The 25,533-nt window shown below is 42.4% G+C and overlaps 1 long non-coding RNA gene across 1 annotated transcript; it reads left to right on the forward strand.

Moving 5' to 3' along the window:
* The first annotated feature begins 9,997 nt into the window (after positions 1-9,997).
* LOC148390089 (uncharacterized) lies at positions 9,998-24,301 on the forward strand. The gene is made up of 3 exons (XR_015861549.1): positions 9,998-11,927; positions 20,310-20,484; positions 20,544-24,301. It is a non-coding gene; the product is annotated as an uncharacterized LOC148390089 (long non-coding RNA).
* The last annotated feature ends 1,232 nt before the right edge of the window (positions 24,302-25,533 follow it).

Raw genomic sequence — 25,533 nt, forward strand, 5'->3', positions numbered from 1 at the left:
TTTAAAAAGGTCACTTCCGGTTTGATTTGGGGTCACTTCCAGTTTACTTGAGGTCACTTCCGGTTCATTTGGGGTCACTTCCGGTTTGATTTGGGTCACTTCCGGTCTATTTGGGTCACTTCCGGTTTGATTAGAGGCACTTCCGGTCTAGCTGAGGTCACTTCCGGTTTATTTGGGGTCACTTCCGGTTTAAAAAGGTCACTTCCGGTTTAAAAAGGTCACTTCCGGTTTGATTTGGGGTCACTTCCGGTTTACCTGAGGTCACTTCCTGTTTACCTAAGGTCACTTCCGGTTCGATTTGGGGCACTTCCGGTTCATTCTAGGTTCATTGGGAGCACTTCAGGGTCAATCCAAGATGGCCGCCACACTGGAAGTGGGGGTCAAGGGTTGAATTTTGTAAGCATAGTGGAAGTGGGGGTGAAGGGGGTGAATATGGTAAGGATGAGGTGACCAAAGTGAATAAAGTTGGAATGGGTTGAATCGGTTGAAAAATGTAGAAATTAGAGTAGAATAACCAAATTTTGTAGAATTTGGTTGAATTTCAAAATTGAAAATTTGGAAATTTTGGTAAGTGGGAAGGTGTGGAATAGGTAGGCAAAAGATGAACAGTTGAAAGTTGGAATGGGTTGAATCGGTTGAAAAACGTAGAAGTTAGAGTAGAAAAACGAAATTTTGGAGAATTTGGTTGAATTTCAAATTTGAAATTTTGGAATTTTTGATAGGTGAGAAGTTGTGGAATAGGCAGGCAAAAGATGAACAGTTGAAAGTTGGAATGGGTTGAATCGGTTGAAAAATGTAGAAATTAGAGTAGAAAAACGAAATTACGAAGAATTTGGTTGAATTTCAAATTTGAAAATTTGGAATTTTTTTGTAAGTGGGAAGTTGTGGAATAGGTAGGCAAAAGATGAACAGTTGGAAGTTGGAACGGGTTGAATCGGTCGAAAAATGTAGAAATTAGAGGTGAAAAACGAAATTTCGTGAAATTTTGTCGGAATTTTTAACGTGAAAACGTGAAATTTTTGAATTTGGGAATTTTGGGAATGTCGAGAATCATTACGAATGTGGTTTGAATGTGCTGAATGAGGTGAATTTAAAAGGGGAATGACGTAAATGTGAAATGTCGAATCTGCCATTGAGAATGAATGGGGAAAAATTTGTCGTAAATTCGCGAATTTTGCGAAATCGGAAAATTTTCGGAACGAGAAAAATGGAAGCCCTCATCTCGTGAATATTTGGAATACGTCAAAAGTGGAACGGAGTGAATCGGATGAATTATGTGGAAGAAGAAGCGGGACAAAAAAGTGGCGGGAATAAAATAGAAGAATAATAATAATAATAATAATAATAATAGAGAATGGTGTAGAATAACATATGTGTGAAGGCCATCGCCTTCACACAACTAGAAAATGCAATTTCTGGAGAAATTGCGTGTGAAGGCGAATACTTTGAATCACTTCTTGGGGAATGATGCCGAATGATGTTGAAATTAGTTGAATTTCTTGAGAAATGTGAAAATAGAAGTGTAATACAAAATTTTGGAGAATTTGGTTGAATTTCAAATTTGAAAGTTTGGAATTTTTGGTAAGTGGGAGGTTGTGGAATAGGTAGGCAAAAGATGAACAGTTGAAAGTTGGAACGGGTTGAAACGGTTAAATAATGTAGAAGTTAGAGCAAATCATGAATCCCCTTAGAGAATGAGTGGGAATTAAAAGAAAAAGCAATTGCGCCAAAATTTTTTGAAATTTGGAACAAAACGAAAAAAAGCGGCTTCAGGAGGTTCACTTCTGGGGTCAAAATGTTGAAACGGGTTCAATCGGGCAATAAATACAAAAGTTAGCACCTAATGTAGCTATTTAGGGCAGTTAATGTTGAAATAAGGTCACTTCCGGTCTATTTGGGTCACTTCCGGTTTGATTAGAGGCACTTCCGGTCTAGCTGAGGTCACTTCTGGTTTAAAAAGGTCACTTCCGGTTTAAAAAGGTCACTTCCGGTTTGATTTGGGGTCACTTCCGGTTTACTTGAGGTCACTTCCGGTTCATTTGGGGTCACTTCCGGTTTAAAAAGGTCACTTCCGGTTTAAAAAGCTCACTTCCGGTTTGATTTGGGGTCAATTCCGGTTTACCTGGGGTCACTTCCGGTTCATTTGGGGTCACTTCCGGTTTGATTTGGGTCACTTCCGGTCTATTTGAGTCACTTCCGGTTTGAATAGAGGCACTTCCGGTCTAGCTGAGGTCACTTCCGGTTTATTTGGGGTCACTTCCGGTTTAAAAAGGTCACTTCCGGTTTAAAAAGGTCACTTCCGGTTTGATTTGGGGTCACTTCCGGTTTACTTGAGGTCACTTCCGGTTCATTTGGGGGTCACTTCCGGTTTGATTTGGGCCACTTCCGGTCTATTTGGGTCACTTCCGGTTTGATTAGAGGCACTTCCGGTCTAGCTGAGGTCACTTCCGGTTTATTTGGGGTCACTTCCGGTTTAAAAAGGTCACTTCCGGTTTAAAAAGGTCACTTCCGGTTTGATTTGGGGTCACTTCCGGTTTACCTGAGGTCACTTCCTGTTTACCTAAGGTCACTTCCGGTTTGATTTGGGTCACTTCCGGTCTATTTGGGTCACTTCCGGTTTGATTAGAGGCACTTCCGGTCTAGCTGAGGTCACTTCCGGTTTATTTGGGGTCACTTCCGGTTTAAAAAGGTCACTTCCGGTTTAAAAAGGTCACTTCCGGTTTGATTTGGGGTCACTTCCGGTTTGCCTGAGGTCACTTCCTGTTTACCTAAGGTCACTTCCGGTTCGATTTGGGGCACTTCCGGTTCATTCTAGGTTCATTGGGAGCACTTCAGGGTCAATCCAAGATGGCCGCCACACTGGAAGTGGGGGTCAAGGGTTGAATTTTGTAAGCATAGTGGAAGTGGGGGTGAAGGGGGTGAATATGGTAAGGATGAGGTGACCAAAGTGAATAAAGTTGGAATGGGTTGAATCGGTTGAAAAATGTCGAAATTAGAGTAGAAAAACCAAATTTTGTAGAATTTGGTGTGAATTTCAAAATTGAAAATTTGGAAATTTTGGTAAGTGGGAAGGTGTGAAATAGGTAGGCAAAAGATGAACAGTTGAAAGTTGGAATGGGTTGAATCGGTTGAAAAACGTAGAAGTTAGAGTAGAAAAACGACATTTTGGAGAGTTTGGTTGAATTTCAAATTTGAAATTTTGGAATTTTTGGTAGGTGAGAAGTTGTGGAGTAGGCAGGCAAAAGATGAACAGTTGAAAGTTGGAATGGGTTGAATCGGTTGAAAAATGTAGAAATTAGAGTAGAAAAACGAAATTACGAAGAATTTGGTTGAATTTCAAATTTGAAAATTTGGAATTTTTTTGTAAGTGGGAAGTTGTGGAATAGGTAGGCAAAAGATGAACAGTTGGAAGTTGGAACGGGTTGAATCGGTCGAAAAATGTAGAAATTAAAGGTGAAAAACGAAATTTCGTGAAATTTTGTCGGAATTTTTAACGTGAAAACGTGAAATTTTTGAATTTGGGAATTTTGGGAATGTCGAGAATCATTCCGAATGTGGTTTGAATGTGCTGAATGAGGTGAATTTAAAAGGGGAATGACGTAAATGTGAAATGTCGAATCTGCCATTGAGAATGAATGGGGAAAAATTTGTCGTAAATTCGCGAATTTTGCGAAATCGGAAAATTTTCGGAACGAGAAAAATGGAAGCGCTCATCTCGTGAATATTTGGAATACGTCAAAAGTGGAACGGAGTGAATCGGATGAATTATGTGGAAGAAGAAGCGGGACAAAAAAGTGGCGGGAATAAAATAGAAGAATAATAATAACTAGAAAATGCAATTTCTGGAGAAATTGCGTGTGAAGGCGAAGACTTTGACTCACTTCTTGGGGAATGATGCCGAATGATGTTGAAATGAGTTGAATTACTTGAGAAATGTAGAAAACAGAGGTGAAAAACGGAATTTTGGAGAATTTGGTGGAATTTTAGAGGATTTGGTTGAATTTCGAATCTGAAAATGTGGAATTTATGGTAAGTGGGAATTTGGGGAATAGGTAGGAAAAACATGAAGAGTTGAAAGTTGGAATGGGTTGAATCGGTTGAAAAATGTAGAAATTAGAGTAGAAAAACAAATTTTTGGAGAATTTGGTTGAATTTCAAATTTGAAAATTTGGAATTTTTTGTAAAGGGAAGTTGTGGAATAGGTAGGCAAAATATGAATACTTGAAAGTTGGAATGGGTTGAATCGGTAGAGAAATGTAGAAATGAGAGTAGAAAACGAAATTTTGGAGAATTTGGTTGAATTTCAAATTTGTAATTTTTGGTAAGTTGGAAGTTGTAGAATAGGTAGGCAAAAGATGAACAGTTGAAAGTTGGAATGGGTTGAATCGGTTGAACAATGTAGAAATTAGAGTAGAAAAAAAATGTTGGAGAATTTGGTTGAATTTCAAATTTGGAATTTTTGGTAAGTGGGAAGTTGTGGAATAGTTAGGCTAAAGATGAAGAGTTGAAAGTTGGAATGGGTAGAATCGGTTGAAAAATGTAGAAATCAGACTAGAAAAACGAAATTTTGGAGAATTTGTTTGAATTCCAAATTTGGATTTTTTGGTAAATGGGAAGTTGTGGAATAGGTAGGCAAAAGATGAACAGGTGAAAGTTGGAATGAGTTGAATCGGTTGAAAAATGTAAAGATTAGAGTAGAAAAACGAAATTTTGAAAAAATTCGGTTGAATTTCAAATTTGGAATTTTTGTTAAGTGGGAAGTTTTAGAATAGGTAGGCAAAAGATGAAGAGTTGAAAGTTGGAATGGGTTGAATTGGTTGAACAATGTAGAAGTTAGAGTAGAAAAACTAAATTTTTCAGAATTTGGTTGAATTTCAAATTTGAAATTTTTGGTTAGTGGGAAGTTGTGGAATAGGTAGGCAAAAGATGAAGAGTTGAAAGTTGGAATGGGTTGAATCGGTTGAACAATGTAGAAATTAGAGTAAAAAATCGAAATTTTGGAGAACTTGGTTGAATTTCAAATTTGGAATTTTTGGTAAGTCGGAAGTTGTGGAATAGGTAGGCAAAAGATGAAGAGTTGAAAGTTGGAATGGGTTGAATTGGTTGAACAATGCAGAAATTAGAGTAGAAAAACAAAATGTTGGAGAATTTGGTTGAATTTCAAATTTGGAATTTTTGGTAAGTGGGAAGTTGTGGAATAGTTAGGCTAAAGATGAAGAGTTGAAAGTTGGAATGGGTACAATCGGTTGAAAAATGTAGAAATCAGACTAGAAAAACGAAATTTTGGAGAATTTGTTTGAATTCCAAATTTGGAATTTTTGTAAATGGGAAGTTGTGGAATAGGTAGGCAAAAGATGAACAGTTGAAAGTTGGAATGAGTTGAATCGGTTGAAAAATGTAAAGATTAGAGTAGAAAAACGAAATTTTGAAAAATTTGGTTGAATTTCAAATTTGGAATTTTTGTTAAGTGGGAAGTTTTAGAATAGGAAGGCAAAAGATGAAGAGTTGAAAGTTGGAATGGGTTGAATTGGTTGAACAATGTAGAAGTTAGAGTAGAAAAACTAAATTTTGCAGAATTTGGTTGAATTTCAAATTTGGAATTTTTGGTCAGTGGGAAATTGTGGAATAGGTAGGCAAAAGATGAAAAGTTGAAAGTTGGAATGGGTTGAACCGGTTGAACAATGTAGAAATTAGAGTAAAAAAACGAAATTTTGGAGAACTTGGTTGAATTTCAAATTTGGAATTTTTGGTAAGTCGGAAGTTGTGGAATAGGTAGGCAAAAGATGAAGAGTTGAAAGTTGGAATGGGTTGAATTGGTTGAACAATGTAGAAATTAGAGTAGAAAATCAAAATGTTGGAGAATTTGGTTGAATTTCAAATCTGGAATTTTTGGTAAGTTGGAAGTTGTGGAATAGGTAGGCAAAATATGAAGAGTTGAAAGTTGGAATGGGTTGAATCGGTTGAACAATGTAGAAATTAGATTAGAAAAACGAAATTTTGGAGAATTTGGTTGAATTTCAAATTTGGAATTTTTGATAAGTGGGAAGTTGTGGAATAGGTAGGCAAAAGATGAACAGTTGAAAGTTGGTATGGGTAGAATCGGTTGAAAAATGTAGAAATTAGAGTAGAAAAACGAAATTTTGAAAAATTTGGTTGAATTTCATATTTAGAATTTTTGGTAAATGGGAGGTTGTGGAATAGGTAGGATAAGATGAACAGTTGAAAGTTGGAATGGGTTGAATCGGTTGAAAAACGTAGAAGTTAGAGTAGAAAAACGAAATTTTGGAGAATTTGGTTGAATTTCAAATTTGAAATTTTGGAATTTTTGGTAGGTGAAAAGTTGTGGAATAGGCAGGCAAAAGATGAACAATTGAAAATTGGAATGGGTTGAATCGGTTGAAAAATGTAGAAACTAGAGGTGAAAAACGAAATTTCGTGAAATTTTGTCGAAAATTTTAACGTGAAAACGTGAAATTTTTGAATTTGGCAATTTTGGGAATGTCGAGAATCATTCCGAATATGGCTTGAATGTGCTGAATCAGGTGAATTTAAAAGTGGAATGACGTAAATGTGAAATGTCGAATCTGCCATTAAGAATGAATGGGGAAAAATTTGTCGTAAATTCGCGAATTTTGCGAAATCGGAAAATTTTCGGAACGAGAAAAATGGAAGCGCTCATCTCGTGAATATTTGGAATACGTCAAAAGTGGAATGGAGTGAATCGGATGAATTATGTGGAAGAAGAAGCGGGACAAAAAAGTGTGGAGAATAAAATATAATAATAATAATAGAGAATGGTGTAGAATAACATATGTGTGAAGGCCATCGCCTTCACACAATAACTAGAAAATGCAATTTCTGGAGAAATTGCGTGTGAAGGCGAATACTTTGAATCACTTCTTGGGGAATGATGCCGAATGATGTTGAAATTAGTTGAATTTCTTGAGAAATGTGGAAAATGGAAGTGTAATACAAAATTTTGGTGAATTTGGTTGAATTTCAAATTTGAAAGTTTGGAATTTTTGGTAAGTGGGAGATTGTGGAATAGGTAGGCAAAAGATGAACAGTTGAAAGTTGGAACGGGTTGAAACGGTTAAATAATGTAGAAGTTAGAGCAAATCTTGAATCCCCATAGAGAATGAGTGGGAATTAAAAGAAAAAACAATTGCGCCAAAATTTTTTGAAATTTGGAACAAAACGATAAAAAACGGCTTCAGGAGGTTCACTTTTGGGGTTAAAATGTTGAAACGGGTTCAATCGGACAATAAATGCAAAAGTTAGCGCCTAATGTAGCTATTTAGGGCAGTTAATGTTGAAATAAGGTCACTTCCGGTTTGATTTGGGTCACTTCCGGTCTATTTGGGTCACTTCCGGTTTGATAAGAGGCACTTCCGGTCTAGCTGATGTCACTTCCGGTTTATTTGGGGTCACTTCCGGTTTAAAAAGGTCACTTCCGGTTTAAAAAGGTCACTTCCGGTTTGATTTGGGGTCACTTCCAGTTTACTTGAGGTCACTTCCGGTTCATTTGGGGTCACTTCCGGTTTGATTTGGGTCACTTCCGGTCTATTTGGGTCACTTCCGGTTTGATTAGAGGCACTTCCGGTCTAGCTGAGGTCACTTCCGGTTTATTTGGGGTCACTTCCGGTTTAAAAAGGTCACTTCCGGTTTAAAAAGGTCACTTCCGGTTTGATTTGGGGTCACTTCCGGTTTACCTGAGGTCACTTCCTGTTTACCTAAGGTCACTTCCGGTTCGATTTGGGGCACTTCCGGTTCATTCTAGGTTCATTGGGAGCACTTCAGGGTCAATCCAAGATGGCCGCCACACTGGAAGTGGGGGTCAAGGGTTGAATTTTGTAAGCATAGTGGAAGTGGGGGTGAAGGGGGTGAATATGGTAAGGATGAGGTGACCAAAGTGAATAAAGTTGGAATGGGTTGAATCGGTTGAAAAATGTAGAAATTAGAGTAGAATAACCAAATTTTGTAGAATTTGGTTGAATTTCAAAATTGAAAATTTGGAAATTTTGGTAAGTGGGAAGGTGTGGAATAGGTAGGCAAAAGATGAACAGTTGAAAGTTGGAATGGGTTGAATCGGTTGAAAAACGTAGAAGTTAGAGTAGAAAAACGAAATTTTGGAGAATTTGGTTGAATTTCAAATTTGAAATTTTGGAATTTTTGATAGGTGAGAAGTTGTGGAATAGGCAGGCAAAAGATGAACAGTTGAAAGTTGGAATGGGTTGAATCGGTTGAAAAATGTAGAAATTAGAGTAGAAAAACGAAATTACGAAGAATTTGGTTGAATTTCAAATTTGAAAATTTGGAATTTTTTTGTAAGTGGGAAGTTGTGGAATAGGTAGGCAAAAGATGAACAGTTGGAAGTTGGAACGGGTTGAATCGGTCGAAAAATGTAGAAATTAGAGGTGAAAAACGAAATTTCGTGAAATTTTGTCGGAATTTTTAACGTGAAAACGTGAAATTTTTGAATTTGGGAATTTTGGGAATGTCGAGAATCATTACGAATGTGGTTTGAATGTGCTGAATGAGGTGAATTTAAAAGGGGAATGACGTAAATGTGAAATGTCGAATCTGCCATTGAGAATGAATGGGGAAAAATTTGTCGTAAATTCGCGAATTTTGCGAAATCGGAAAATTTTCGGAACGAGAAAAATGGAAGCCCTCATCTCGTGAATATTTGGAATACGTCAAAAGTGGAACGGAGTGAATCGGATGAATTATGTGGAAGAAGAAGCGGGACAAAAAAGTGGCGGGAATAAAATAGAAGAATAATAATAATAACTAGAAAATGCAATTTCTGGAGAAATTGCGTGTGAAGGCGAATACTTTGAATCACTTCTTGGGGAATGATGCCGAATGATGTTGAAATGAGTTGAATTTCTTGAGAAATGTGGAAAATAGAAGTGTAATTCTAAATTTTGGAGAATTTGGTTGAATTTCAAATTTGAAAGTTTGGAATTTTTGGTAAGTGGAAAGTTGTGGAATAGGTAGAAAAAAGATGAACAGTTGAAAGTTGGAATGGGTAGAATCGGTTGAAAAATGTAGAAATTAGAGTAGAAAAACGAAATTTAGAAAAATTTGGTTGAATTTCAAATTTGGAATTTTTGGCAAATGGGAAGTTGTGGAATAGGTTGGCAAAAGATGAACAGTTGAAAGTTGGAATGAATTGAATAAGTTGAAAAATGTAGAAATTAGAGTAGAAAAACTAAATTTTGGAGAATTTGGTTGAATTTCAAATTTAAAAATTTGGAGTTTTTGGTAGGTGAGAAGTTGTGGAATAGGCAGGCAAAAGATGAACAGTTGAAAGTTGGAATGGGTTGAATCGGTTGAAAAACGTAGAAGTTAGAGTAAAAAAACCAAATTTTGTAGAATTTGGTTGAATTTCAAATTTGAAAATTTTGAATATTTGGTATGTGAGAAGTTGTGGAATAGGCAGGCAAAAGATGAACAGTTGAAAGTTGGAATGGGTTGAATCGGTTGAAAAATGTAGAAATTAGAGTAGAAAAACGAAATTACGAAGAATTTGGTTGAATTTCAAATTTGAAAATTTGGAATTTTTTTGTAAGTGGGAAGTTGTGGAATAGGTAGGCAAAAGATGAACAGTTGGAAGTTGGAACGGGTTGAATCGGTCGAAAAATGTAGAAATTAGAGGTGAAAAACGAAATTTCGTGAAATTTTGTCGGAATTTTTAACGTGAAAACGTGAAATTTTTGAATTTGGGAATTTTGGGAATGTCGAGAATCATTCCGAATGTGGTTTGAATGTGCTGAATGAGGTGAATTTAAAAGGGGAATGACGTAAATGTGAAATGTCGAATCTGCCATTGAGAATGAATGGGGAAAAATTTGTCGTAAATTCGCGAATTTTGCGAAATCGGAAAATTTTCGGAACGAGAAAAATGGAAGCGCTCATCTCGTGAATATTTGGAATACGTCAAAAGTGGAACGGAGTGAATCGGATGAACTATGTGGAAGAAGAAGCGGGACAAAAAAGTGTGGAGAATAAAATATAATAATAATAATAATAATAATAATAATAGAGAATGGTGTAGAATAACATATGTGTGAAGGCCATCGCCTTCACACAATAATAGAGAATGGTGTAGAATAACATATGTGTGAAGGCCATCGCCTTCACACAATAAAGGACAGCAATAACAATAGTGTGAAGGTCTTCACCTTCACACTAATAAAGGACAGCAATAACAATCCCCGCCCCTGCAGCTGCAGGTTCAGCACATCGAGGTGGCTTGAGATGTCACACAGAAAGGCCAGCTCACACAGAAACTTTTGCTCCCGGAGCTCTGCTGTGTCCTTCCCTTTGCTTTCCAGAAACTGGCATATTTCTTCACGCAGTTCGAAAAATCTGTTCAGCATTTTTCCGCGGCTTAGCCATCTCACCTCTGTGTGATACGGCACATCTGTGTATTCTGAATCAGACTCTTCCAGAAAAGACTTAAACTGGCGGTGATTGAGACCTTTGGCTCTTATGAAGTTAACAACTTGTGTTACTGTGGACATAACATCCTCCATCTTCAGCGCTTTACCACACAGGGATTCTTGATGTAAGATGCAGTGATAAACAGATAATTCACCTGCACAGTTCTCTTCGCGCATCTTTTCACAAATCCTGCCCAGCAGTCCATTCCTTTTACCACTCATGGCTGGCGCACCATCAGTGGTTAATCCCACAAGTTTATTCCACGGCAGGTTTATTTCAGTTACACATTTGCAAACCTCCTCTAAGATTTCTTTCCCTGTGGTTGTGCCATGCATTGGTTTAAATCCAAAAGCTCCTCCGTAACACACAGATTTGAGTCCACGCCGCGGACGAAGACAGACAGCTGCGCAGTATCAGACGCGTCAGTGCTCTCATCCACAGCAAGGGAAAAAGAAACAAAAGCTTTTCCCTTCTCCATCAACTGGACATGCAGATTGGTGGCAAGCTCGCATGTGCGGTCAATGAAGTGAATTTTGAACTTTATGTGTATCTGTATGTTGCATTAGATCAGGGGTGTCAAACTGATTTTTTTCGCGGGCCGCATTGTAGTCATAGCTTCTTTCGAAGGGCCATTATGACTGTCAACTCAAATGTATGAGCACCTCATATTAGACGTATACAGTAAAAGCTACAAAACAAACGAACAAGTAACTCGTTTTCAAATCAGATGAGTAAAAACTGGTCAAATATTAAAAAAAAAAACGATATTAAAAGTGAAGACAATTTGCAATTCTAGTAATGACACAAATTTGATGCACAATTTGTCTTCGCGGGCCACATAAAATGATGTGGCGGGCCGTATCTGGCCCCCGGGCCTTGAATTTGACACCTGTGCATTAGATGATCCACTAGTAGCAGTAAGACTATCAAACTATATTTGCTGTACAGAGAAGCTTTAGTTTCAGTAATGTATAAGTACTTAGTAGAAGATAGAAGGGCCAGTTATCCGTGACCAGGGAGAGCTGAAGGAATGACCTTTTAGGGGAAACAAGCAGACTGAGACTCAAACTGCAGCTGTTACCCAAAGCCGTGACATCAGCTTCTTGTCAGGTATAAAAGCTACGGGCCTGACAAAAGAAGGAGCGGGGGCTCGCTCTAACTCGGGCTCGCTCGCTCTCGCTCGCTCTCTCTCTCTCGAGCCTTTTATATCCATGCCTTGGGGCCACTCAACTTTTTGGAAAGACTTCACTCTGACATCGGTTGAATAAACTCTTTTCCCAATCAGCCGTGTGTCCCTGAAGTGTTCATTTGTCTGGAGCCAGCCACCGACCACCGAGTGTTTTTTGGAGACCAGCAAAGCAACAAAAAACATATACCACATTTTTGGCGTCACGAACAGGATTCGTGTTCTCCAGGGGACCTCCCGTCCGCTCTCTCCGCGAGCATCCAGCGGCCGGCCGACGACCTGTATTGAGGTGAGTTGCTTGCACTCAAAGTCGCCGCAGCATGCTCGCTCTTGGAAAAGGGGGGAGGGAGCGTTGTCCCCCACACGGAGGACAGTTAAACGGATCTGATGTGGCCCCGGCGGGCTCCAGGGAAAGTTGTCTCTCCTTGTCAAAAGCCGTCATAATGCGACTTTTGAAGGGGGAGTGGCCCCAAATAGAGACAGCGAAAGAAAAGTAAAATAAAAACAGGAAAAATAAATAAAAAACAATAAATAAAAAGGGAACAGTAACAAAACGTTTTGGGGATTGCACGAGTGAATGGCATGCCGGGTGAGAATGTTAATCAAGAAGAAATAAACGCCCCAGTGAGGGCGAATGTGAAACAGGACAGGTTGTCGAGAACAACGCTGGTCGGCTGTCACGAGAAGAAAATAGTAGGAAGTCCCATAAAACGTGGACGTGGAAATTAGTCGTGTCAATGGTCCGGCGGAGGATCGAAATTTTAGCTGTATGATTGTGGCGGAAACACAGATACGATTGAACTATGCTGCGACAAGATACGGGTGAATCCACACGGGCCAGGGGCAATAGTCGAGATGTCCGGTGGGAGCCTAGTCTCTCCCAAAGTCCAGCGCAAAAGGGAGGTTGCGTTGACCGCGTTTGGCCAATAGGAACAAGCGCAACCTTGGCATCCGTACTCTGAGAGTGAATGGGAGAAGATATCCGGCCAGGTCAGGGACCTGTGGGCCGAAGAGAAGGATGCGCGCGAAGCCACGTCGTTTGGGCACTGATCGAATTAGAGGTGTATGTGAGTTATAAGGCTTGTCAATTTAAATGCTGGTGCAAGAGGCCCCCAGGTAAAACTTAAAAGGACTGGCGGTTTTTGAATATTGATTAAGCTAATACGATCTGCTTGCGGTTCGATTCCTCTATGGGGACATATTATAATAGCATGCACGCCTGTCAAAGTTTGATAAATTTGAGCCTGTACAGACCGCGTTTGGGAAATAGGTGCTGGACGGCTACTGTGTGAAGAGAAGTCCCACTGTGTGAAGGGGAAAACGTGGCAATGAGGCCTCTTGGAGTGCAAGGATTGGTATACCATGGGGGAGAAGTAATTTGTGTGCACACTTAAGTTAAATTCTGCAGAAAATAAAGGGGAAAATATAAAGCGATATTAGAAACGAAATGAAACGAAACAAAAGTTAAGTAAGACGTGCATATTTGTCAGTGCATATGTGCACTGATAACACCAAACTGCATAGCAGCAGTTGGCAAGCAGCAAAACGCGGAACGGATTCGAATCCTGCTCTGTCTTCTATGTCCGTGCGTCATTGTTGTGAGCGCTGTCTGCTCAATGTCGTCTGTTTGAGATTGTCTGCGCATGCAGAGACGTGTGGGATCCCATGTGTGTGTGAGTGTACCCATGTGTGTGTGTATGTGAGCGTGTGTGTGTGCGCGTGTGCGTGATCGTGAGTAAGTGTGTGTGTGTGCTCTTGAGTGCGTGTGAGTGAGCGTGCTTGTAGAAGCAGCAAAAGGAATGGATAGGATAGTGTGCTTCTCTGTGCTCTGGGGCGCGTGCCCGCCTGCGCTGCGCGTGCGGGAGGGGGATCCAGCGCCGGGGGCGGCAGGGTGGCCAACCTGTATCTGCTCACCATGTTTCAGGGCTGGGCCCTCCCCGCTCGGGCGACGTCGGGGCCGCGTGCAGGGCCGGAGTTGTGCCCATTTTAGGGGCCTACCTTGCTGGTAGCGAGAGGGGCAAAAGAATGCATGACCAACAGTGGAGGTCCTGAGGTAACTGCAACCCATGAGAATTAATGTCCCATAGCTGTCTAACAGGAGAAACAAGAAGCATGCGTATGTTAATCAATACGACACCAATATAGATGAGTATGTAGGTATCTCGAGAGGAGTCTGGTCCCCTCGTAAATAATGAGGGACCCTACTAGAGCCAGCTGATGCTCCTTTTAGCATTCTGAGGGAAATGGGAAATTGTTTAAAGACAACCACAACTTGTTAATTTAAATTGTTGAAAGGATGAGAAAACTGAAAACAAATTATTGCTACGGCTCTGTTTCTTTAGGACTCTCCTTAACACTTCAGATTTTCTGTTTACATAAAAAACCGACACAGCGGAGACATCCGTTGTCTCCAGGACAAAGAGACACAGATTGAACTTAGAATTAATGTTTAACAGCCGTCTAACAGGTGAAGACTAATTTATGAGCGCAAGAGAGGTATCAAGTGAGGGCCACAGCGCCAGCTAGAATTAAAGGAATTCTCTGGATTTAGACATAGGACTGAATTGTATTCACGGAGAGCCTGGTCATAAATTTTGGCTCGACAAGGGCGACCAGCGCCTATGTAACAAGACTCACAGGTCAAAAGCAGTAAGTCCAACATAGAGGAGGAGATGCCAACGAGGAGATATTGGATTTGGAAGTAATCTGTTGGTTCTCTTAATACCCTTGTAAAAGGCTACTCGGTACAAATAAATTAGCGATAGGAGCAATTTAGAGGTCCAAAAGTAAGAAATTCAAATGAAAATCACATCCTAGATTTGAATAGTGGAGCCTAACAGGAGCATGGGAAAAGTGAACAGCTGAGAAATGGCCTTCAATGTAGTGGCAGTGAATGAAAGATTCAAGATAGTTCAGTAATATCTGTAAAGTGAGCATAACACCATTAATACTTAGGTCAAAATGGAGATGATGCTATGTACAATTTGGAAACTTTATCAGAAATTGAAGGCTCAAATCAGGAAAGGTAATAAAGAGGATGGCATAAAATCAAAGTTAGGAAAAACAAACGATAGAATGTTGCCTGAAAATAGAATGAGCTTCTGGAAATTGGAGTATAATTGAGAGAAATCACAGTTAAGACTGGCAATTTAAGTTTGGGGTAATCTGCCAATTTAAAATGGTTCAAATGAGGTCCATCACAATACATCCGAGAGCTCATGAAGGAAAGGCACCGTCTCTCTCAAGTGTATTACATTGTCGATAATAGTAGAATTTGAAGTTTGATTAACAAAAGGCACTATGAAATTAATGGCATATTGGGAGACGATATTTAAGTTTGGTACCCCAGTCTGTCTTTTTCAGTATCCATCAGTTACTCTGAAACTCGATCCCGAGACTCCACCGACGGCTGAGAACAACAAGAAAACGGTGCATGGCTCTGAGGAACCTTTGACCTTTGCAAGAGCAAAGAAGGACTATATTTGTGCTTGGGGGGAGCACAACGCTCTGGAGGAGAACGACATCCTCGGAGGCGAAGTACAAAGAGTGAAGGAACTTACAAGATGAGAATGGACTCAGTTGAAAATGGACTCATCCAAGAGTGAGAGATGAGTTGACTCTGAGACTACGACCAAAGACAACAACTTGACAATGAGGTGCGGCGACAGACACGTGAGACCTGAAAGATGCATCAAGCTGCTTAGACATTATCAAAACTGGTGGAGCTTGGGTCAGAGTGGAGGGAAGCTTGCTTGGGCACTGAGTTTGACACCACTGAGGAGTCTTGATAAATAAAGACGTATAAAGAAATAAGGAGCAAAATGTGTAGTGTTACAGAAAAAGGAAAAGCATCATAGTCAGAGATTAAATTTGGATAAAACAGCTAACACTGTAAGAAATAAGAGTAGAATCACATTTAGCCCATCCAGCTTAACGATTAGACATTTAGTCATTGACACTTTGGAGAAGAGAAAATAGGGCATTAGGACCAACTAGGATGCAGTCAAGAGGTGATTAGATTGTTCAATGGAGCTAATTAATAAGTTAATTAAGTTAATCACACCTCACAGGGAAATTCTGGTGTCAAACAAGTCCGATAAACTCAAGGAATAACAGCCATGAAAACTTTTGACAGTTAAGAATAATATTGCTACTACTAATACTAAGAGTCACACCAAGTGATAGTGAACGCGATGACAAATGCCTTCATATGGCAAAGTGAAAATAACGTGGTGGAGTAGACTGTCTTTACCCGGCTGCTCGATCAGAACGATGGATTAGGACAAAATTATTTAGGAACCATCTGAGGCTGCTTCTTTCCCCATGCTCACCTATGAACATGCTCAACAGTGGAAATGACAGAATTTTTTAGGCATTTATTCAGCAATTATACAGTAAAGGTGAGGTACGAATGTAGGAAATATTTAATTGGGAAGAACATCCGGAAATGAAGGGTTACTGTTAGTATTCACTGATTGCCTGCTCACTTCCACATACTAAATTTGTTTGTTGTGGTATGAGTGATAGAAACAAATGGAGTGGCATTTGTGTGGTTAGGAATGAGTGTGTGTGTCGGGAGCAGTGTGAAAGGCCAAAGTATTTTGGAGTTGGTATGAAAGGGTCACAGTTGAGGGTAAGATTCCTCTCACCTGAGACGGCAACACCCAAGAGTGATGACTGACAGCTGATGGTTAATCAAAGGCACCATGAACAGCAAAATAGTTCATAGAGAAGGCCGAATTCAGCAACACGGATGGACAAGACAGGACTAATATCAAACATTAGGACGATGGATGATATGACATGACAAACCTGGACTCACCCGACAGGGTGACAGACTATGTAGATGACAAGCATACATTTGAAACTTAAGCTTGCTTGTGGCAAGTGCGAGCTTTGCTTTGTTTCTGTGTGTCACTTGACTTTTTGCAGCATCAACCGCCAGCCGAGGAGCAGAATGCTGGTTGTTTTATAACTTGTATTACTTTTGCAGGCTGTCAATTGCAGTCTTGGAAAGTTTATGTTGAATTCACGTGAAAATGTTAACCCTAACCCTTTAATTTTTATGATGATTGATGATTTTCAGGACGGAATCCCCGTGCGCCATGATTCATTGTGTGTCTATTTTCATTAAGTAGATACTCGATGCCTGTGTAGTTTTGTGAGTAAAAGTGTCCGTTGTTGGTATTGCCGAGTGTGAGGTGCACAGTCAATTTTCAGGAACTTGGGGATGACGGTCCTGGATGAGTGCAAGGTTCGACAGGACTGGCTGCAAGACATATGATGATGTGGTAGGACATTTGTCGGTTCCTTTTTGGATGCCTAATGACACATTGGGTGAATGTGTCAAAGGGGGGTGGGGTTACGTTTGAATGAGTAAGTAGATATAAAATTTAATTGTGACATTCAATGTTTTTTCAGATTCACTTGTTTTTGAGGCTTCAACAGGACGTGCCAGAATTCAACAGGCAGTGATGGAAGGAGCAGAAGAAGCATCTCGAAACCAAAGTTAATGGGAGATAACAATCTGGAATGGAAGCAAAGCGTGGTAACAATCTAGCGACAGTAAGGGTTAAGGTTTATCAACGGAAAAGCATGAATGACGACAAATCATACTGCTAATAGGGATTAGACTGCAGCACAATAGACAACAAATGTTTGGAAGGTCATTAAATAAAATAGGAAACTGGGTCAGAAACAAGGAATAGGGAAAATTTCTTAACACATGAATGCATTAAAGCTGCTATTAAAGAGAAAGTATTTAAGAACACATTTCGACGAAGATAATGTACATACACAAATTGGTTGGACAAAACTGACGAGACTGGTAGCAATTTGACGATATTGAGAAAAAATCTAAATCAAAGAGGAAATTTGGAGAGAAAATTAGTATTTGGACTGGGAAAGCGTGATTGCCGAGACGTGATTGACAGGACTTCAGACAGTGACAGCTTCAGCAGGAAAGGCTAACTTGAACGGCTAGCAGTTACTCTGCTACAGGAGAAATCTTGCGAGACTGACAGCAAGGCGAGGAATAAGGGGGATAATTCATAACTCCTGGGGGGAGTGTTTGTTTGTTTGTTTGTTTGTTTTAAGGATCACGTGGGCCTCTGGATCATAGGAGTAGATGCCGGGAACGCTCGGAGGTTCTATGGAGTACTTCGATGAGACGATGACCACCAATCGTCCCCGTGCCCCAAACAACCCCAGAGGAGAAGAATTTGTTTGCTGACGACTGCTTATGGAAATGTCGTTTACTAGGGGGGACCAAAGGGGGGCAGGAGGACTTCCGGCCTATGCTGGGCATTGCTGCTTTTTTCATTGCAACTCAAGGTTTTGTGCTGTCATTGTTCAATACTGGCAGTAGCTACCAATTATTGCAGAACTCCTGGACGCTGACCGGGGCCTGGGAAGAGACGCTGAGGACGGTGAAGTGGACATAAAGATCTTGGATGGACAGCCGGCCCTGGGCAGTGATCCCAGCGCAATTCACTCCTGAGCATTGGACTTTGCATCGTCAGAAACATACATATGCAAGGGGGGCAAAACTAAGAGCGTTTCAACTTTGCAGTATGCTGTGATATTGCGTCAATATTATGTCCTTCATTACTTTATCAAATGACCACATGCTGCATTACTTTAATTCATCACATATTAACATCATGTTAATGCAGTTTGACTGTTTAGGGGTCGGTGGACATGTCATTTCATTTCCATACTGTTTTGTGAGCTCATACTGTTTTGTGGATTTTAATGTGCCAGGGCTCCTTACACCTGGTTGACACCAGGTGAAGGGAACCACTGGGGATGGTAGAAAGGGCCTTCCTCTTTTTCCTTGTCATTAAACTGGCAGGGTTTTTTCTTGAGGAAAGGCCGGCAGCTTTTTGGGGCTTCTAACGGGCCACGCCAAATTTATTACTTCGCAATTTGTCACCGTTGTAAGGGTATTACCTAAGGGGGGTGGTACCGTCATTTGAATAATGTGGGCTTCAACTTTCTTTACTTGTGGTTCCCGAGAGGCCTCAGATTGTTGTCAGGGAGCAATTGGCTAACTAAATAGTTTGAGTTTTCCTAGTTAAAATAACCTTAAGTAGCATGCCTCGAGCATAATTTAGGCTGTGCAGGTATAGGCCAAATTGTAGACGTGACCATAGAAAATTTGGTTGGGAGAAGATTTTTTGGTTGTTTACTGATGTCATCTTTCGTTAAACTGTTTTCGGGACATTTGTAACGTCCCGAAGGGGGGAATGAAGTGAATTTTGAACTTTATGCGTATCTGTATGTTGCATTAGATGATCCACTAGTAGCAGTAAGACTATCAAACTATTTTTGCTGTACAGAGAAGCTTTAGTTTCAGTAATGTATAAGTACTTAGTAGAAGATAGAAGGGGCAGTTGTCCGTGACCAGGGAGAGCTGAAGGAATGACCTTTTAGGGGAAACAAGCAGACTGAGACTCAAACTGCAGCTGTTACCCAAAGCCGTGACATCAGCTTCTTGTCAGGTATAAAAGCTACGGGCCTGACAAAAGAAGGAGCGGGGGCTAGCTCTAACTCGGGCTCGCTCGCTCTCTCTCTCGGGCTTTTTACATCCATGCCTTGGGGCCACTTAACTTCACTTCACTCTGACATCGGTTGAATAAACTCTTTTCCCAATCAGCCGTGTGTCCCTGAAGTGTTCATTTGTCTAGAGCCAGCCACCGACCTTCGAGTGTTTTTTGGAGACCAGCGAAGCAACAAAAACCATATACCACATCAGCTATTGTGTTTCTGGTCAGGGTTACGTTTGCAAAGGCTTGCTTTTTCTCTGGGCACACTTGGTCACAAACCTTCATCATGCACTTTTTTACAAACTCTGCCTCATTAAAGGGTCGGGCTGATTTGGTGATTTCTTGTGCCACGATATAACTTGCCTTTACAGCAGCCTCACTTTGTGTTGTGGCTTTTGTGAACATTTTCTGTTGTGAAACCAAACCTCTTTTCATCTCCTTTACTTTCTGGCTCCTTTGAGCCGTGTCCAGGTCCTTATATTTGTCCTGGTGTTTGGTTTCATAGTGTCGTCTAATATTGTACTCCTTAGTTACTAACATGTTGGCTCCACAAACAAAACAAACTGGTCTGTCTTGTATACATGTAAACAGATATTCTGTCTCCCACCTATCCAGAAAATGTCTATTTTCTGCCTTTCTTTTCACCATTTGTTGGTAGGGTAACACCGTGACAGCTGTCGTTTGAGGTCGCAGTGTGGAGGAGAGGCACGCAGATGCGGGGTGTGCCCATAGACTGTATATAAGAAATGGACGTAACATCCGTGACGTCACCCATTGGTTTGTGGACTGCTGCTCGGAAGCCAATAGTATCGAATCTAGGCAGCACCATCTTGAAAATTTCAGGTGCATTCTGGGAAAAAATGAACACGGATTCTACTTATATGGGCATGAGGCGGAGTCATGAACGGACGTATGGGCGCCAAAGCAACAGCAGAGCATTATGGGATTTGTAGTACAAGCGATGAATGCGGTGTTACAGCGCTGCCGCCGTATAATACCGGCGGGCCAGCTCTAATGTTAATTTGAAATTGCCTCGCTGGCCAAATGTAATTACACTGCGGGCCAAATTTGGCCCGCGGGGCAGAGTTTGACACCTATGCTCTACACCAACGATTTCTCCGCAGGTGACTCTCCTGTGAAGCTCCTGAAGTATGCAGACGACAGCACTCTCATCGGACTGATCCAGAACGGTGATGAGACTGCGTACAGACAGGAGGTGGAGCGGCTGGTCCACTGGTGCAGCCAAAACCACCTGGAGCTGAACCCGCTCAAGACCGTGGAGATAACAGTGGACTTCAGGTGAGGCCCTTCACCACTTACACCCCTCACTATCCGCAGTAATACTATTCTCTCCACAGACACCTTCAAGTTCCTGGGAACCACAATCTCTCGGGACCTGAAATGGACCGGCCACATAGACTCTGTCCGGAAGAAGGCCCAGCAGAGGCTGTACTTCCTGAGACAGCTCAAGAAGTTCAACCTGTCGCGAGAGCTGCTGAAGACCTTCTACACTGCTATCATCCAGTCTGTCCTCTGCACCTCCATCACTGTCTGGTTTGGATCGGCCTCCAAACAAGACAAGCAAAGACTGCAACGGACAATAAGGACTGCAGAAAAGATAATTGGAATCAACCTCCCATCTATCCAAGACTTGTACCTGTCCAGGACCAGGAAATGTGCAAGTAACATCTCAACAGACTCTTCGCACCCAGGTTGCAGCCTGTTTGAACTACTCTCCTCCGGACGCCGTTATAGAGCTCTGTACGCTAAAACCAGCAGACACAGAGACAGCTTCTTCCCCCAGGCTGTTGCTCTGATGAACTCACACCACTCTTAGAGTCTCAGAGCCATTACTGTGCAATAACATCCTTCTCTCCACATCTTTTTTGAATTGTCTACACTGTTTGTGCTATGTGTCCTCTCTGCATCCATCTCTGGTCATCCTAGAAGAGGGACCCTCCCATCTGTGGTCTCTTCTCAAGGTTTCTCATTTCCCCTAGCTGGAGTTTTGAGTTTTTCCTTGCCCTCTTGGGAGTTTAAGATCAGGGGATGTTTGAGAATATCTGCCATTTTTCACATGTCCTGAGTGTTGTTGTTAGTCACCTACTAAATGTTGAACAGAGGCTGTGATTTACCAAAGTCAAATTCCTTGTTTGGCACGCTCAAACATGGCGAATAAAAAACTCTTGAATCTTGAAATAGCCGCACACTCCCTTCAAGATAAGCCACACAAGGTCCGTGCCCAACTCCCAACCCCTCTAGCGAAAGCAATCTCTCTTGCGTTTCCCGCATAACCAAAAACATTACTCTCACTTCTGCAAAAATGAACCAGTTCACACGAAACTAATCATTAATCATATTTGAAAGCATTGAAGTGAGGGGCACTGGCCACCGTTACAATGACACAAAACAGTTCTCGTCCTTCCGTGGTACAAACGTTTTTTTCCAGGAAACTCTATTCCTTAAAGAGCCGTTCTGACATGATATCAATCAGTGAGTGGAATCCTAACAGCTTTCGGAAAAAAAAAAAACTGAAAAAACTCCACACAGGTTCTTTTGGAGTCACGAGTGAAATCTGATATCAAACGTAAATCGCAACTCCCCAAAACAACATTGGGTGCCATATGTCAAATCCGCACTTATCGACCGTAAGTGACCCGACCCTCCGTTTAAAGGGTTAAACTCCCCTTCGACCCCGCTGCTGTGACGCAGCCCTCATAGGGAGACAAGAGTTTCCAGGTCGGAGCGGGTAAAGATTCGTCCAAGTCTATCCGCCTCTAAGATATCAATTCGGACAGAATTAATGTATTCTTTTTGGGACGCCAATCCCTTTAAAGTCACTCTGAAACCATCCATCCATCCATCTTCTTCCGCTTATCCGGGGTCAGGTCGCGGGGGCAGCAGCTTTAGGAGGGACTCCCAGACTTCCCACTCCCCAGCCACTTCATCCAGCTCATCCCGGGGAATCCCAAGGCGTTCCCAGGCCATCTGAGAGACATAGTCTCTGCAGCGCATCCTGGGTCGTCTCCGGGGCTGGTAGGAAATGCCAGGAACGCCTCTCCAGGTAGAAGTCCAGGAGGCATCCTGATGAGATGCCCGAGCCACCTCATCTGGCTCCTCTCAAGGTGGAGGAGCAGCGGCTCTACTGTGAGTCTCTCCCAAATGACCGAGCTTCTCACCTTATCTCTAAGGGAGAGCCCAGACACCCTGCGGAGGAAACTCATTTCGGCCGCTTGTATCCGGGATCTCGTTCTTTCGGTCACGACCCATAGCTCGTGACCATAGGTGAGGGTAGCAGCATAGATCGACCGGTAAATCGAGCTTTGCCTTTTGGCTCAGCTCTCTCTTCACCACGACGGGCCGGTACAGAGTCCGCATTACTGCCGACGCTGCACCAATCCGCCTGTCAATCTTGCGCTCCATCCTGCCCTCACTCGTGAACAAGACCCCAAGATACTTGAACTCCACTTGGGGCAGGATCTCATCCCCGTTCCGGAGAGGGCATTCCACCCTTTTCCGACCATGGACTCGGATTTGGAGGTGCTGACCCTCATCCCAACCGCTTCACACTCGGCTGCGAACCGCTCCAGTGATAGCTGGAGATCACAGCCTGAAGAAGCCAACAGCACCACGTCATCTGCAAAAAGCAGAGACGCAATGCTGAGATCCCCAAACCAGACCCCCTCAACGCCTCGGCTGCACCTAGAAATTCTGTCCATAAAAACTATGAACAGAATCGGTTACAAAGGGCAGCCTTGGCAGAGTCCAACCCTCACTGGGAACGAATGCGACTTACTGCCGGAAATGCAGACCAAACTCTGGCATCGGTGATACAGGGACCGAACCACGCTTATCAGTTGGCTCGGCACCCCGTACTCCAAAGCACCCTCCACAGAACCTCCCGAGGGACACGGTTAAACGCCTTCTCCAAGTCCACAAAACACACGTGGACTGGTTGGGCGAACTCCCATGCACCCTCGAGGATCCTGCCGAGGGTGTAGAGCTGGTCCACTGTTCCACGGCCAGGACGAAACCCACACTGCTCCTCCTGAATCCGAGGTTTGACCTCCCGACAGACACTCCTCTCTAGCACCCCTGAATAGACCTTACCAGGGAGGATGAGGAGTGTGCTTCCCCTGTAATTGGAACACAAGTCCCCCTTCATAAAGAGGGGAACCACCACCCCAGTCTGCCAATCCAGAGGCACCGTCCCCGATGTCCACGCAATGCTGTAGAGGCGTGTCAGCCATGACAGCCCCACAACATCCAGAGCCTTAAAGAACTCCGGGCGGATCTTATCCCAAGGCCTTGCCACCGAGGAGTTTTTTAACTACCTCAGTGACTTCGACCCCAGAGATTGGAGAGTCCGCCTCAGAGTCTCCAGGCCCTGCTTCCACAATGGAAGGCATGTCGGTCGAATTGAGGAGGTCTTCGAAGTATTCTCCCCACCGACTCACAACGAGGTCAGCAGCACGCCATCTCCACTGTAAACAGTGTTGAGTGTGCACTGCTACCCCCTCCTGAGACACCGGATTGTGGACCAGAATTTCTTTGAAGCCGTCTGGAAGTCATTTTCCATGGCCATGGGTTTTTGCCTCAGCAAACGCTGAAGCCGCGTTCCACTTGACCATCCGGTACCTGTCAGCTGCCTCCGGATTCCCGCAGGCCAAAACGGCCCGATAGGACTCCTTGTTCAGCTTGACGGCATCCCTTTCCACCAGTGTCCACCAGCGGGTTCGGGGATTGCCGCCACGACAGGCACCAACGACCTTATGGCCACAGCTCCGGTCGGCTGCCTCAACAATGGAGGCGCGGAACATGGTCCACTCGGACTCCCCCGAGACGTGGGAAAAGCTCTGCCGGAGATGAGAGTTGAAGCTCTTCCTGACAGGGGATTCTGCCTGACGTTCCCAGCAGACCCTCACAGAGCGTTTGGGTCTGCCAGGTCGGACCGGCATCTTCCCCCACCATCGGCGCCAACCCACCACCAGGTGGTGATCAGTTGACAGTCAAGTCAAGTCAAGTTTATTTGTATAGCCCTAAATCACAAACAGTCTCAAAGGGCTTCACATAGCCAAAAATTGACAATTATTCTCAAAGCATCCCCTGATCTTAAACTCCCAAAAGGGCAAGGAAAAACCCAAAAAACCCCTGCCAGGGGAAAATGAGAAACCTTGAGAAGGGACCACAGATGGAAGGATCCCCCTTTCAGGATCACCAGGTTGTAATGGATGCAGAGAGGGCACAAGTAATACATAATATGAAAATCAATGAAAAAATGGATGTCGGAGGTGCCCTCGATTGTCCTGGCAGTGTCTTCAGGGAGGTTGAGCTGCAGTTTCTTCATCTTGAATTGGTCCCCGAGAATCCAGATATAGCCGCTGTCAGCTTTTGCGCCACCTAACCCCCTCCCCAGCCAGGGAGGGGGTGGGCAGAGAGAACAAAACAAACTACGGCCGAATCGGCGACTACAAGTTAGTTAAAGGCCATCTCATAGTTGTGTGTCCCAAGAACAAGAACCAAGCAAGGAGAAGCAGCATTCAGTTATTATGTTCCTCACCTTTGGAACAAACTTCTCGTAGATCTGAGGTCTGCTCAAACTGTCAGCTCCTTTAAATCAGGGCGAAAACCGTGACTGTTTACCGCAGCGTATTCTCAAATTAAATCCTCTCTCTATGCTTTTTTTTTTTTACTTTTTAACTATTTTTTATTCTTGCTTTTGTATTCATTGTATTCTGTATTTTTTCCCTTTTTTGTGCTCTATGTTCTTTGTTTTTTAATCCTTTTTGTGTAAAGCACATTGAGTTGTTGTGTATGAAATGCGCAATATAAATAAAGCTGCCTTGCCTTGCCTTGCCTTGCCTTGCCTTGCCTTGCCTTGCCTTGCCTTGCCTTGCCTTGCCTTGCCTTGCCTTGCCTTGCCTTGCACAATATCTTTCAGAAAGTAATAGTTTGTGTCACGTCTGCAGGTTCATAACATCAACAGTATTAACATGGCCACTGCATGGCTTGCTTTAGTAATATCTACTTTTGACTCACAGAACCGTGTGAAGAATGGCTGTTGTGATGCCAGTTCAGCTTGGAGCTGCTTCACTTTATCAGCGTGGTCACTCCCTGTTAGCTTGTCATATGTGTTAGCATGTTTAGTCTGATAGTGTCTCTTTAGGTCAGGGGTGGGAAATTAATTTTTACAAGGGGCCACATGAAAAACCTGAGTTGTGTCAGAGGGCCACACCTACGATAACTTAAATCTGCTCAATTTTCTTCCATTGTAAAATGCACTAAATTATTTATTTTAAATAGTTGATACTGGTAATAAGAAGAATACAATTATTCTGTTTATATTTA

The sequence above is a fragment of the Syngnathus floridae genome, chromosome 12, assembly GCF_059516105.1.
Source record: "Syngnathus floridae isolate MCC-2025c chromosome 12, RoL_Sflo_1.0, whole genome shotgun sequence".
Classification (NCBI taxonomy): domain Eukaryota; kingdom Metazoa; phylum Chordata; class Actinopteri; order Syngnathiformes; family Syngnathidae; genus Syngnathus; species Syngnathus floridae.